This window comes from Scleropages formosus, chromosome 9 (assembly GCF_900964775.1).
Source record: "Scleropages formosus chromosome 9, fSclFor1.1, whole genome shotgun sequence".
In the NCBI taxonomy this organism is placed as follows: Eukaryota; Metazoa; Chordata; class Actinopteri; order Osteoglossiformes; family Osteoglossidae; genus Scleropages; species Scleropages formosus.
Window position 1 is genome coordinate 29,020,736 of NC_041814.1, and position 16,607 is coordinate 29,037,342.

Consider the following 16,607-nt stretch of genomic DNA (forward strand, 5'->3'; position numbering starts at 1 on the left):
TATTTACGGATAGCACTTTATTTTAAGCGAAATATCTGAAATACGTTAAACGCAAGTCGGCGTAACCAGACAAGGCGGGAAGCTGCATCTTCCCAGTTCCCGTGTGCTTTGAGCCATGAACGCATTTCCTCTCCTTAGCGTAGTGCTTTTTTCCCATATTTTTTACCCTTTTTATTATTAGCAATACCTGGTGGTAAACGTGCACTTGAAGGAAAACGAGAAGCATCTCGCAAGCGTACGGCAGTCAATTTGGAGATGAAATTGAAAATAATCTTTGTCCACCTTCATACTTCATATTATCGTCCATAGCAGGGGAACCAGGTTTACCCGTATCGACTGTGAATACGATAGTGAAGGATGCTGCACATACAAAGGAGAAGGTGGAAGGAACAGCTAGCATGAAAACAACAATAACGAAGAAACATCAAGGTGCAACAAGTGAGATGAAAAAATGATAAATTACGCCATAACACCACCCTCTTGTGTGCCAGCACACTACTAGATATAAGGTAAACACGCACAGTACGATACTGTATACGGTAATCTACTCTTTTATTAAATGTGTGCTTTATAGAAATGTCAAAATTTGTTTCATTGACTAGGATTATGTCTTATTACAGTATTTAGTATGTCTGACATTTACCAGAGTATTATATTGCGTAATTTCTTTATACCCATGTTTGCAACAAATGGGATGGCTTGGCTCTGTAACGGAGGAGGGGGAATCCGACATACGTACATTTCGACTTGCGTAAGGGGTTGAAGAACGGTCTGTTTGCGTAACTGGAGGGATGTCTGTACGTGCCCATACGCAGATGCTCCTCGACTTACGATGGTTCGACGTACGATTTTTTTTTTTTTTTACTTTACGACGGTGAGCTGGCAATAGACATTCAGCAGAAGCCGTACTTCAAATTTTTCATTTTGATTTTTTCCTGGGCAAGCGATATGCGATGCGATACTCTCTCGCGATGCTGGGCAGTGGCAGCGCATCGCATCTCCCAGTCTGCCACATGGTTGTGTTTTGTGCCTCCATAATGTCACAGAAACACCCATCTGTGTCTCCTGCTGCTGGTGGGAAGGAGAAGAGGAGGGCAATTACTGTTGAGGAGAAACTCGACGTAATTGTCCATCGTGAAGGTGGCGATCCTGTAATGGCCATCACACATATGCTGGGTGATGACGATCGGTAGGTTAGGTGTATTAAATGCATTTCTGATTTATGATATTTTCGACTTACGATGGATTTCACAGAACGTAACCCCATCGTAAACTGGGGACCACCTGTACTCAAACTCATGCTGACTGAAGACGGATTCATGGCATAAACATGCGCAACACTCCTCGGGTTGTTATTGATCACCGACACTCAGGAGCACCAGTCACCTGCTGTAGACACGGCGGAGGTGACGTTAATGAAGTCGGTCCTACGCTCCAGTTTGGTTTGGCTGCTCTTTACCGCCACCTGTCGGCTCAGCAGGTAAACGCAGTTCAATATTCCACGACAAATTTTCAAACAGTGATAAGTGAATAAAATGCAATACAGGATAAACATACTGGAAAATGTTTTCACTTTGAAAATTCGTGACTCAACAAACTGATACAGTAAAAAGTGATTCAATGAACATTACTCAGCTGTAGAAATGGGTAAATCAATGTAAGTCGCTTAGCGATGAACCTAAAATATTATGTTACTTTGGGGAAAAAGTGTCTCACAGTAATGCTCAACAACAACAACAACAATAATAATAATACACACATTGACTGAAAGCGCCTGTCACATGCAGGGTCGCGGAGAGCCGGAGCCTAACCCGGCAGCACAGGGCGTAGGGCCGGAGGGCGAGGGGACACACCCAGGACGGGACGCCAGTCCATCACAAGGCACCCCAAGTGGACTTGAACCCCAGACCCACCAGAGAGCAGGACTCAGGCAAACCCACTGCACCACCATGCCCCCATAATAATAATAATAATAATAATAATAATAATAATAATAATAATAATAATAATAATAAAAGACAAGCAGGATGCTACAACAGGTCCAGCTGAAGTGAAACCATAATTTATGTGATATTCAGGTTCTCAGTAAAACTTTTCTGTCTGACCACTTGTGTCTCCAGTGTCCCTGCTGGAACTAGTTACCAAAAGAAATTGAGAGAGTCAATTTGAGGTAAGGACTTTGTTCAGGACCTCCAGTGGGATGTGAACCCATGTGTGGACACTCACACCTACTGTTATATTTATGTGATGCTTTTCTCCAAAGAAACTTATGATGTTAGGGGATTAACAATTATTTACCTATGTGTACAGCTGAGTAATGTTTCCTGGAGCAATTTTTAGGATAAGTACTTTGCTCAAGGCAGCTACAGTCAAAGGTGGGGCTTGGACCTACACCCTTCAGATCTAAAGGTAGTAGCTCTAACCGGTATACTATCAGCTGTCCATGAGACATTTGTCCTCTTCTTGACCACAGAAGAAATAGTCAAAGCAACAGCAGGGACTTTCATTTAACTGTCAAAGACACTGATGCCAGAAAGATGTGTTCTATCACTGGGCACTGGGCAAGAGTATACCAGGGGGTTCAAACCCACACAGGCTCACACCCATTAGAGCTTAAGTCCAACACCTTAACCACTCAGCCACTCTGGCAACCTACTTATAGCACTGTAGCAGCACTGCAGTCCTCTCAGCTGCTGCCTTGCACTCAGAAGACCCAGGTTCGAATCCCACCGCCTGCTGTGTACTCCGGTAAAAATGGCAAGTAGCTTCACCGTAAGGAGTGCAGTATCACATAAAGAAAGTTATCACTCTTTTTGTGTCAAATACCTGCTGCGCAGAAAGCCACACAACCCGGCAGGGCATCGGTGCGTATCAGTGGTGTGAAAGCACTTGTGAGGATGTGGGTTCGATGGGGTCGCGCCTATTAGATGAGCGAAGCCCCAACGGCACGCGCTGCTCACACAAGAGCCCCCCACACACTCGGAGTGTTTCTGGAGTGACGCTGTGCTTAAAACATCCCGCTCTGGCGAACAAGGTGGGCCTCTGCGAGATTTCGCCTTGGATCTCGTTTCGGGGAGCCGTCTCCTTCTGTTGCGGGCCGATGTGCTTTCAGCTGGATGAAGGAAAAACCAAAAAAGGAGGGAAAAAAAAAAAAAACTTTCCTTTTGGCGCTTTTTCAAGGAAAGCCAGACAGGGGCTTTGGAGGGATTACTTTGGCAAACCGACAGACTTTGTTTACCCTGGTGGAGATTTACGCCGGGATACAGGATCGTCCTTGTAGCTCTGCGGCCCGAGATAACGGCCAAGTCGGGCCTTGTGAAATACGGTGTTCTGGCGGGGAGGCCGAGGCGGTCGAGGTGAAGGTTCCGAAGCAGACGGGTTCGCAGGCAGCCAGCGCCATGCCGTCGGCTACAAACACACTAACGGCTCCTTCCTCTGCCTTCGCGCGCCATGAAAGCGCACAGCGCTTCCGCCTCCCGTTTAAACTTTACACTCAGCCAGCGAGCGCTTTCAACACACGAGGAAGACAAATCAATATCATTCCTGAGGGCAAAACATCGCATTGTTGTGTTTCTTTGGAAGATCTTCTGTTAGAAGAGAATTGTCAATCGTTCTGATCACACGTGAAAAGGGATTAATTATTAATTAGTCAAAGTGGCTTTATTGTCATTTGAACCATATACAGGTGGTACAGTGTACAGTGAAACAAAACAAAGTTCCTCTAGGACCATGGTGCTACATAAAAAACAATATATTACAACATATTATAATATACAATAAAAACAATATATTACAATATACAGTAATAATAAATGCTGTAAATGTAAACATAATAGCAGCAAAAAAATGCAGCTGGTCAGTACAGTATTTTGTTTGGGGGGGGGGGGGGGTTTAGCAGGGGGGTGGCTGGTAGCGTTGTGGTTGGAGCAGCTGCCTTTGGTGGCGGAAGTTGCCCGTTTGATCCCCCCTGTGGTTGTTGTGCCCTTGAGCAAAAATGTTTGCCCTACAATTGCTCCACTGTCTGGGTACCTAGTGGCAGCCCTGTGATGGACTGATATACTGTCCAGATACTCTGTCCAGCATGAACCTAGAAGACCAGTTGTCCGAAGCAGGGTGTGTGGTGAGATACTGTCTCTAGGATAAGCCCTGGTTCACCACCCCCTCCCTACTTGGGACGAGTGGTCCCCCAAGTTGGTTGCCTTAGCAATTTAAGAAAAAAGAGTGCAAAAAAGGATTATATTTAAATCTTTTAATTAAAAAAATTTGAGATTATTATTATGATTATTATTAACTATTAATTTATCTGATGTCTTTCTCCAAAGTGACTTACAATGCTTACATTCAGCTGCTTACGATCATTTATAGAGCTGGGTAATTTTTACCATATAAATTCAGGGGCACAATAGCAGGAGGTTGGGGTCAAACCTGTATCCTTTGATTGAGACGTCCCCAACCGCTGTCCTACCCGCTGCCCGCTGCCGTTTTCATTGCTATACAATATGTAGGTAACATCCGAGAAAAGCGACAAACGAAGTTGAGCGACCTTGTGAAGGACTCTGGAATTTCTGGAAGGTAAATCACTTTGGTTGATGATCGGAAACGGGGGCCGGAGACACGCCTGTCCAGCCGACGGCGGCGGAGGAGCGGAGATTGGGATCTACATTTTTAATGGAACCCGTTAAACAAAGGCGGAAAAGAGCTCTTGTGAAAAACTCCGAAGAAATAGGCCCCGGAGTAGTGACATAACCATCCGTTTTGTTCCGTTCTTCCGTTTTTCCAGCTCCGCCAAGGCTCACGACCGTGTTTTAATTGACTTCTTTCGCTCAGAACGGCCCCTGAGCCGCAGGCCTCCTGCCAAACGCTTTCACCGTTTCCGCCGGCGTACGTTTCGCACTCTTGCTTTCGGGACGGTAATTTATCTCCCCGTTCGGGCAGAGCAGAGCTGACGGTATCGCGCTCTTCAGACGGACTTATCGGCGGTGCCAACGAAGACCGCCATCCTCCTGGGATCAGAACGCATCACTGTTGGGCTTTGTGTGGGTGGCACTAGCAAGAGGAACATTGGAATAACAACAGCTGGGTGTGAGAGGAATATTAATCGCCAAATATGACACCCAGCGACGGGGGAAAATCTATGTTCATCTCTGCAATACATGCAGCCGCACCGCTTATGTAACATTAAAAAAAATAATATTACAGAGGCTTAAAAAGAAAGGAAGCAGAGTGAAGTATTCCAGTTGAGAACACAGTGTATCACCCATCGTATGATATCCAGTCCTCCCGTATTTATGCTTTAGAACGCGGACGTCGCTGAAAGCGGTCGAGAGAAATAACTTGAACTGCACCAAGACAACAAATCAAGTGAGGACAGAATTGGGAGGAAAGGAAAAAAGAATGAAACCAACATTAGGAGGAGTGCCTGGTTCTTTACCACGTTTGGTCGTGTGACAGAGGAACCCTGCAGTAAATCCAGAGCTGTGGAGTCGGTACACAAAACCTTCGACTCCGACACCACAGCACTGCCCAAAAGTTTCACGTTATTCTGGGGGTCGACTATCCGGCAAATACAGGCGTAAACCTATATTACACCCCTAATTTTTGGCGGTCGACTTATACACCAGTATATACGGTACCATTAGTCCAGGAACCCAATAATCGCTTCTGACTCCGCCTCCACAGCACTGAGCGAATCTACACTTGCAAACAGACAGTCGGGGTTCATTTCTGTGCGGCGTTATTAAATATGGAAAAGTATCATGTACAAAGAGCACTGTCTGCTCGCGTTACAAACACAGCTTGGAGCAGAACTCCTCTTCTGTCCGTATCTCCAAAGTGACTTTTATTCTTCAGTCAAAATCAACAAATACAGATTCACTCTCTTTATTTTCTCCTTAGGTTCCTCAGAAATCTTGGTCAACGTGGTAAATAAAAACACTTGGCAAGACCCCAAGTGCAGGACGTATCCCTCGCAGCCTTATACCCAGTGACTCCAGGATAGACTATGAATCGCCACGACCCTGACAACCTGTGGGCTAGGCAGTGACTTCTGTTTTTTTTTTTTTTTAAATTTAATTTAATTTACATCCAGCTACAGAGGAACTGAAAGTAGTCTGATGGGGGGCAACATGGTGGCACAGCAAGTAGTGCTGTTGTCTCACAGCGCCTGGGTGGAGCGAGAGGATGTGGGTTTGATTCCTGCTCAGTCTGTGTCAAGTTCACACGTTCGCCCTGTGTCTGCATGGATTTCCTCTAGGTGCTCTGGTTTCCTCCCACAGTCCAAAGACATGCTGTTCCGGTCCCCCCATAGTGTGTGAGTGACAGAGAGAGAGTGTGTGTGTTCCACTGATGTATGGATGAGTGACCCAGTGTAAGTAGTGTATCTAGCAGTGTAAGTCACCGCGGTGAAAAAGGTGTGTGGGCTGGTAACACTACATAGGGTTCGTTGGAAGTCACTTTGGAGGAAAGTGTCGGATAAATAAATAAACGTAGTCTCAAATGACTAAATAAAAATATACTTGTTATATTTTTGGGAGCCAGGAATAATATAATAAGGTCAATGGGAGAGCTGTCGTCAGTCTATGTAAGTCACACGTATCCTCAGTTGAGGACTACATGAAGGCACGATCCTCTCAATAACAACTTTACTTGCACAGTTACCCTGGTCCATCACACCATACTGTACTACCATGTTAACAGAGTAAGTCTTTCAGGTCATGTAGATCGTTGGCCTTGTGGAAACCAGGAACTTTGAGACTAGTGGATCAAACTAAATGACCCACGGGCTGAAGCAACCCCCCATGCGTTGGCTGTATGTTTTGCAGCGTGCCGCGGAGCTCGGGGCGGCGTGCCCGGCATCAGCGGCCAAACTTTAATTAGGAGCAGTTGGGGAAACAGGCTGCAAGGCGAACATATTCACCGCGATTCAGCGCTCTTACGCTCAACGTGCTACACGTGGCACCAGATCAGGGGTTCAAAGACCTCATTTTGGGTCCTCCTGTACCTGCGGATGTGCGACACCTCGCTCAAAGTTCTGCAGAATGCAGCTCCAGTGAAAAGTACACTTCCTGGAAGCCCTCTTCTGCAGCAGTTCCCAGCAGGGGTGCAGGACACCTGTGTCCCCTTTGCTTTCGCTCTTCTGTCCAGCTCATTCCACACAGGTGTCGCCCTGGGTGCCCAGGTGTACTCACACTTTACCGTGGTACTTAGCTGATTGCCTTCATGTACACTGCCAACACATGCTGCTGTTGCTGCTGTTAACTGCCATTAAGTTGATGTCAGCTCTTGGCAGCCACACAAACTAAGCACTTCCAGAATCTTCTGCCCTCTGCTTGTGTCCTTATGCTCAAAGGTGTGTGTGTGTGTGTGTGTGTGTGTGTGTGTGTGTGTGTGTGTGTGTGTGTGTATTAGAGCTGTGTAAGATAAGGGAAATAGGGAAATACACTATTTCCATGTCCACCAACCTTTTAGAAATGCATACAGGCATATCAGTCAAACCCTCTGCACACATTTACACCTCAGCGGGGAGTAAACCTGTGGAAATATACCTTCCTGCACATCCACGCATGCTGTGGGACAAGCCCTCCACACCCCCACACCCCCACATCCCCCTCCCCGAAAAAGATTTATTTCTCCCGTCACTCGACTCACTCGGTCTCATCTGCCCCGGCGCTTATCTAGGACCACACCGGCGGACGGGGCCACAAAGGGCGGCGTCGAAGGCGCATACAAATGAACTCTTCCCGAAAATCCCACGGAAAGGCTGAACGCTGCAGCACGCTCTTAAAAATAGCCGCGGTCGCGGTGGCCTGGTTTTCGGAGCTCTGCGGCACTTCCCGCGAGATTCACCCTCTGTGACACCGCAAACCCGCGGCTCCTCGACCTCTCAAAGCCCTACTGGTACCGATTTAACAGCCACTCCCTTCGGATCATTATTATATTCAGAATCATAGCGGTTCAGAGTCAGCGCACACAAGCAAACTACATGGTATGTACAGCTACACACTGTATATACTGTGGTATTATTGTTACACTTACCTGACGCTTTTCTCCAATGCTACTTTATTTACCCATTTATACAGGTGGGTAATTTTACTGGGTGCAGTGGGGCAGCGGGCTGGACCGGGTCCCGCTCTCTGGTGGGTCTGGGGTTCGAGTCCCGCTTGGGGTGCCTTGCAATGCACTGGCATCCCCTCCTGGGTGTTTCCCCTCCACCTCCAGCCTTGTGCCCTGTGTTGCTGGGTTAGGCTCCGGCTTGCCGCAACCCCACTTGGGACAAGCAGTTTCAGCCAGTCTGTGGGTGTGGGTAATTTTACTGGAACAACTTAGGGTTAGTACCTTGTTCAATGGTACTACAGTCAGAGATGAGATTCAAACCTACAACCTTTGGATCCAAAGGTAGCAGCACTAACCGCTATGTTAATAATTGTTGCGTTAACTGTGGTGTTGTTGTTGTTGTTGTTGTTGTTGTTGTTGTTGTTGTTGTTGTTGTTGTTATTATTATTATTATTATTATCATCAATTCAATATAAGCATTTTGGGGGTGTGGTGGCGCAGTGGGTTTGACTGGGGCCTGTTCTCCGGTGGGTCTGGGGTTCAAGTCCTGCCTGGGGTGCTTTGCGATGGACTGGTGTCCTGTCCTGGGTGTGTCCTCCTGTTTGCTGCGACCCTGCTTGGGACAAGCAGTTTCAGACTGTGTGTGTGTGTATATATAAGCATTTCTCCAAAGTGGCTTAATGATCTATCCATTCTGACAGCTGGTCCTCGACTTACAGCATGTGCAACATACAACAGCCTGGACTTAACTGTATTATTCTGGAGTTCCAACATTTGGTCGAAGCGTCTAACGGCGAGCGCTCCATCTGCTCTACGACAACATGGACTGGCCGCACATCTCTTGTTGTTTGGGTCTCAGTCAGTGTTTGGGTGTCTCTCAGCGACTGCCTTTCACTTACAAAACTTTTTGTTTGCGATTCCCTTCGAGTTACTTTTTCAAAATGGTCAGCAACATGAAGAAAAAGCGGAAGGGAAAGTGAAAGTGTATTTACCGTCCTGCGCTCGTCTCACACTGTTGTGTGTAGTGCCGCGTACCGTCCTGTGTGTCACCAGGGTCCTGGAGAAACGACGTTTCGTTCCACTGTATACGAGCTATACAGAGGAATGACAATAAAAACCCACTTGAACTTGAAAGTAACAGTACAGCATGAAGACGTAAAACTTTCCTGTATTTATATTATTATTTAATGGTTTTATTTTAGCATGAATAATGTGTGGAATTATACAATTATTGTTTTATTAATTATAATGCTATTATACAATATAATGTTGCATGTTAATTACTTCATATATCTATATGTTGACAAAACTTAAGTGGCTTTTCGACAAACTACATTTGTTCATTTAGCTGACACTTTTCTCCAAAGTTACTTACAATGTTAAGCTATTTATAATGATTTACATAGCTGGGTAATTTTACTGGCGCAATTCAGGGTAAGTACCTTACTCAAGGGTACTCCAGCTGGACGTGGGATTCAACCTAGCAGTCTTCGCAGCAGCTCCAACCACTACGGTACCAGCTGTGGTTGAGCCAGTTGACTAACAAGGGGGTCGTTGCAACGGAATTCCCGTCGAAAGTCAAGGACCACCAGTACAGCAGGGTAATTTTCACTGTACCAATTCAGGGTCGGTACTTTGATCAAGGCTGCTCCGGCAGGAAGGGGGCTTGAAACCAGGTGCTCGGACTACTAGATGACGGCTCTGACCACTGAACCACTGGCCCCCCCACACCCCCTGCTTTACCGTTTTACCCTTGAGCAGGGTACTTAACCTCCGGCACTGCTGCAGAAATATTTAGCAATAAAAGAGTGCAGCTGTACGTCAGTGTGGATGGAAGCGCAGCGCAGCGCGTACACTTTTACAGCTGGTTATTTATAGACGGCACCCAGGCCGTGAACCCCTCTCAAGGTTACGACAGAAGTTACGTGCCTGCAGTAGGAATGCGTAACCTTGATGTAGGGAACGCAGCTGCCGGTGACAGGGTGTGTGACGAACGGAGTGTGTGACGGTTTTTGTCGGAGCGGCTGCGCTGCCGAGCCCCGGGGCGGACCGGCTGGGCTGGGCTGCGCACCAGCTGCTTCAGCTTCAGCGCCACCGCTCGGAAAGTCCGCCGCCGGCTCCAGGAATCCGAACCCGGCACGGTTCCCTTCGTTTCCTAATATAGACCGCATCTCTCAGCTGAGGCTCTCTGCTGTGAAAGCTGCGAGGGTTCCAGCGGTCGGTCCGGCATCCGGCTCCCGCGCACCAAGGCGGTCCGGGGGATCACAGAAAACGCGGCGACAGCATCGGCGAAGTCGCTCCCCCACGGCACGATGGTGATTAATAGCCAGGTTACGTGCTTTGGGTCCTGCCTCTGAGGACGGCGAAGTAGGCCAATGTCACGACGGTGGCGCGCTAACAGACGGGAGCGGGGCGGCCGCGGCGCCCTCGGCGCAAACAGGTCGTGTCGCACGACGGCCCGCTTTGTTCCCGGAACAGACGGGCAGGGGGTTCAGTTAATTACACTCCACCAGTGGGAAAAGTGGCTCTCCCCCATTCCCCTCGCGGCCTCAGGCGTTTCCACAGCGACTCGAGCACAACGGGGACAGCGAGAATCCGGATTGACCGACTGCCGTCCGAGGGCGTCTCGGTGTCCGTCGGCGACGCTTGGCCTGCAGCTCTGACTGGCTGTTAGTCCCACTGTTCGAGTTCTCGATCCAAAGTGACAAACTGCAAATAGGAAGCAGGACACAAAGAGCATTTCATCCACAGTGACAGAGCGCAGCCAGAGACAGCGGCTTTATTCCAACGTTCTCTTTTTTAAATTTTTTTTATTGTCATTGCTAATCTGTCAAAAAAAACTGCTCATAAATTTGTTTAATTCGCCCATCACCAGTAACATTTTCTTTAGTGAAGGGTCGCGGTGGTCTGGAGTCTCTACCACAAGCACTGGGCGTGCGGCAGCTACACCGTGTACAGGACACCTATCCATCACAGGGTAATCGCACACTCGCACGCAAAGGGCAATTCAGATTCCCCAATTCACCTAAAACACATGTCTTTGGACAGTGGGAGGTAACAAGAGCACCTGGAGGAAAGCCACATGAACCCTGGGAGACCATTTGAACTCCATGCAGGCTGGTCCGCATTTAAACCCACATCAGAACGCACAGTCCAAGAGCAGGAAGGCACCGGTGCTACCCGCTGTGCCGCTGTGCTACCTTTCATTTGTTCCCATTTTATGCTTCACACTTTTTAAAAACACAAATATATTCAGTACTGATAGAACAAAGATACATATGTACACTATGGCACAACACACATCCAACAAGCATGAACAGAGCTCTTGCTTGTGATTATTTATTGAGCCAAAATCTTAATCTAGGGGGACCTAGTAAACCTGCGGATTTACTCTTTACACAGGTACAGGTGAAGTGTAATCCAGGTAACGTGCAGCGGAGTCTCTTCCTGGATGGCTGCCAGAAGCGCTTCTGTTGCGGGTCCGGATCATTAACCGCCTGGCCACCTGCGTCCCGCAGGGAGAGGTCGGCCTTTCGGTCATGATCACACACACACACACGCACACGCACACACACCCCCCACTCCAGCTACTCCATCAGCTACCTAACTACAGTTTTTGCAGGTGTTGTTCCAGTCAGGCTGTTAGCAACCTGGTTTGATTTACCGTTTAACTTCCTTGCCGGATCTCCCGACACTGTATGGAGACCCGGCGAATCAGCCAAACTTGGCCCTCAAGGGCCACACCTCAATAGTCCTGTTCTCATCGTGCGGCCAACGGCACGTATCGGGGTACAGGGTCGAATTTCGGGAAGGAACCGTGTTGTTAAGTCCTCGAGAAAGGCAGCAGACACCGGGGTGTGTCGATGAGTAAATGGTAAACTGTGATTGTCCCAGACAGTAAAAGCAGAACGATGTTGAATTATGGAGGCCGAGGGCTTCCAGCGCTGTGCGGCGGCGTAACATGAGCGCGCACGGCTCATTTATTACTTGTCAGACGAGGACACTGTGAGCTCATTATGCAGTTTATGGCGCGCGTGGCCGACGTTGCCTTCCCCCCGCTTTTGTCCGTGGATCAAGGTAACGAGAGAATCGGCATGAATTAAAGATGCTAATACCTGTTGCTATGGGAACAGTCACCGCCGATGAGCCGGTGACCTTTTCCAAAAGTGGGGTGGTGACTCAGATGTTTTGATTCCGTCTTCGGCGCTTCCTGAGAGATGGAAGCGGTGCGCGTCTGCGCCTGGAGGAAAGGTCTTTAAATCTGAATCTAAATGCATGTTTATGTGTGTGTTTGTGTGTGTGTGTGAGAGAGAGAGAGAGAGAGAGAGAAGACACATGGAGAGGGGGTTAAGAGGGAGACAAGATTATCCATCCACACTCAAAGCAGCAATCTCATCAAAGGCAGCGCTGCTCGACAGGCCATCTGAAACCATCTAATATGACTCACCCATAAATCAGCAAAACTTCTCATTATTATAATATTATTACTATTATTATTGAATGTTATTTAGCCGACACCTTTTTCCTAAACGACTTAAAAGTAACTTTACACTGATTTACCCACTTGTACATTACGACATCCTTACTGAAGCAAGTACCTTGATCAAAGGTCTTACAGGAAGAGTGGGGATTCAAACCAGAAACCACTGGATTCCTCTAAGCGCTACTTTACCTACTGGCCCAAATGACATACTCCCAAGGGCAGAAAACCAGTTCATGACCCCCAGCGGTGCCTTTTTGACCTCTCCTGACCCGCACTATGAATATTCGAGCTGGCGCACGAAGACCAGACAGAGGTTTCAAATGGAAATTAATGTAGACAAAGATGATGCAGAACAGCCACTTAAAGGTTACAATGTAAACATTTTAAACTATTCAATAAGTTTTTATTGATAATGTTTCTGTCGCCATGTTGTTGTAGGTATGAAGACGCAAAGGTGCTTTTGAAAAATCCACCACAAAAGATGTCCTACAGGGACCCCAAAAAAAGGGAGATGCACTCTTAGTCAAACATGGTTATTACTGTGATTTACTTCGCCAACACTTTTCTCAGTGGAAACCAACAGTGTGAGGTGTGTTCACTAAGTTACTTACACTGATTTACCCATGGCGGGTGCAGTGGGCTTGACCGGGTCCTGCTCTCCAGTCAATCTGGGGTTCGAGTCCCACTTGGGGTGCCTTGTGACAGACTGGAGTCCCGTCCTGGGTGTGTCCCCTCCCCCTCCTGTGTTGCCAGGTTAGGCTCCGGTTCCCCGCGACCCCACATGGGGCAAGCAGTTTTAGACAATATATATATATGTGTGTGTGTGTGTGTGTGTGTGTGTGTGTGTGTGTGTGTGTGTGTGTGTGTGTGATTTACCCATTTATCCTTACAGCTGGTTAATGTTTACTGTACTAATTCACATTAGGTACCTTCATCGAGGGTCCTGCAGCAGGATGTGGGATTGAAACCCAAAACCTTCAGATTACAAAGTGAAGGTTTAACTGTGGAAGAGGAGCCATCGTCACACAGAGACCAACATGTCCTCACTGACGGCAACAGGATCCCCCCTTTCGCCTCTTTACTCCGGGAACAAATGATCAATCGAATGAATGATCGAATGAGAATTTTATTCATCCCAAAGGAAACTGCACACAACACTGAGGACTCCACCGTCTTGCAGCTCAGGCCCTCATTCAGAGCATCAATCCAGAATCTTCTTCCAGAGATCCCCAATCATTGTTTCTGCCATCCTGGAAGCACGGAGGATGAGGAAGGGTCCGCCCAGGACAGGATGCCACTCCATCACAAGGATAACTTGTATATGAATGTATTTATTGCTTACCTGACAATTTTATCGAAAGTGACTCACATTTACATTGTTTTGATTTATTGGACAGTTTTCTCCAAAGCAGCTTAACAATGTTAAGCTACAATAAGTTACCCATTTTTCTCTTGTGGGGTTGCAGCAAACCAGAGCCTAACCCAGCAACACAGGGCACAAGGCTGGAGAGGGAGGGACACCAGTCCATCACAGGGCACCCCCAGTAGGACTCGAACGCCAGATCAACTAGAGAAGGAGACTCAGCCAAACCTGCTGCACCACCACATCCCCCCACACACGTATGTTTTTTAATATATATAATCATCAGGTATGTACACACACACAGACACACACTCACTCACACAGAATTTATAGGGACATCTGGTACCATAGTACTTAGAGCTGCTGCCTTTGGACCCAAAGCTTGCAGGTTTGAACCCCCCTCAGCTGTAGTACCCTAAAAGCAAGGTACTTACCCTAAAAGCTGCCCCAGTAAAATTACCCAGCTGTACAAATGGGAAAATAATTGTACGTTAATTTATAGAAAAGCGTGAGGTAAATGTATATTGATCCGCTTGGCGGTCGGCATTTAATCGTGACGCGACATCAGAGAGAATCCAAGGCTAAGGACCAGTTTAGAAGTTTAACTCAGTTCTTGGCACTGAATTTCTGTTCTATCAGATTCCAGGAGGAATTCCAAAAGAAACGCAATGAAATTAAAAACACACCATTCGGTGACCTCTGTGTATATTGATTAGCCCACACGGACCATAATGTACCATCTCGTACCTTCGTATTCTATAATATACCATCGCACAGTTCATGTACCATGCTTTAGGACAAAAGTGTGTGCTAAGTGAATAAATGTAAATTTAAATGTACCATAATACACCAAACACCTTCATATACTGTGACACATCATCACACACCCTCATGCCATAATATACCCTGACATACCACCAGACACCTTCGAATATCATCATATACCACTACATTACATTTATTTATCCATCAGACACTTTTCTCCAAAGCAACTTCCAATGAACTCTATGTAGTGTTACTATCAGCCCACACACCTTATTTGCTAAGGTGACTTTCACTGCTAGATACACTACTTACACTGGGTCACTTATCCATACATCAGTGGAACACACACACACTATGGGTGAACCTGAACAGCATCTCTTTGGAGTGTGGGAGGAAACCAGAGCACCAAGATGAAACCCACACAGACTGAGCAGGGATCGAACCCATCTCCTCTCCCACCACCCAGACGCTGTGAGACAGCAGCGCTACTCGCTGTGCCGCTCATTACGTACCTTCACATACCATAATATACTGATTTGTCATCAAACACCTTAATATACCATAATACACTGTAAAAAACCACCAGACACGTTCGAATATCATCATGTACCACTCCACTGCATACATTCATATACCATAATACACTGGCTTGTCATCAAACACTATACATCATCATAGACCATCACACACCTTATACCACTGCACACTAGTGACTATGACACACTCGACTCGTACACCAGCAGTGTGCACCATCACACACCGCTAAATAACGTCGCAATGTCACACAGATTGTCACTTAGAGTAACATACCGTCAGGCAGTAGCAAGTGTCCTCATCGTGTACCTTCGGACACCATCACACACACACACACACACACACACACACACACACACACACACACACACACACCGCGTACCATACAAGTCCTTTTCCACATGCGACAAATTAATAATAATACCCCGTTAGTTACCGTCGCGTGCCACCATCATGGCATGTCCCATCCAGCACCGGCGTCACACACACATATTCCGACACACCTCCACACACACACCGCACACACCAAGCCAAGGAATAACTGTGACGATCACAGGAAAACACTTCAAAGAAGCCATGATAAAGTTTGAATTTTTACACCACAGGCAGCAGCATCGCCCGTTGCTGACTGACTGACTCGCTCGGCTGTCGCCTCAGTTCACTTTTCACATTTTCAGCTCTGCGACGCATCTTTCGCTGCTGTTTTGTGCGATGAATACGTAAATGACATAAATGTAACAACAGCTGATATTCAAAATAAACCATTTTTTAAGTTCTAACTTTTTTTACGATTCATTTCGCCTCTTCTCTGACACCGACGAAGCGCAGACAGCGCGCGCACGCACGGGGCAAGACAGAGCAAACTTACCGTGTTTCCCACGCGCTCGTACTTTCGGGTGTTTCATAAGACGAACACGGACGCAAGTTTTTCAGTAATTAGTCGCTGTTTGTTGCTGACTGTTCGCGAAGCGAGCGTACGGAAGAGGGACGGCGCAAGGCACCGGGAGCCGCACGCGCCCTACCTCGCTGCGCTAGTTCCTCGCGGCGACCGGAATCAGCACTGAGAACAGCGACACGCGCGCGACCCCGCCTCCAAGCCGTGACGTCCCACGCACACAGCTGGGAAGCGGCGCTGAGCCCCGCCCCGCTTGGTGACGTCACATCGCGCATAGCGGAAAGGCGCAGCAGAGAGGTAACACCTGTAACTGTGAACCTCTGAACACCGCAATATTGCGTGTTTTTAGACATTTTTTTAATACATAAGGCAACATTTAAGTTACGTAAACCGGATGACAAGGTAGTACAGCGAGTAGTGCTGCTGTCTTGCAGTAGCGGGGTGGTACAAAAGGACATGGGTTCAAGCCCCACTTAGTCTGTATGAAGTTTGCATATTCTCCCTGTCTGAATTTC

General features: G+C 47.4%; 1 long non-coding RNA gene across 1 annotated transcript in view; it reads right to left on the reverse strand.

Moving 5' to 3' along the window:
• The window catches only part of LOC108937099 (uncharacterized), a 42,462-nt gene extending 26,104 nt beyond the window's left edge, over nt 1–16,358 (reverse strand). The window contains exon 1 of the long non-coding RNA XR_001966325.1: nt 16,066–16,358. This is a non-coding gene — a long non-coding RNA (uncharacterized LOC108937099). The remainder of the gene's footprint in view (nt 1–16,065) is intronic.
• Nucleotides 16,359–16,607: the final 249 nt, after the last annotated feature.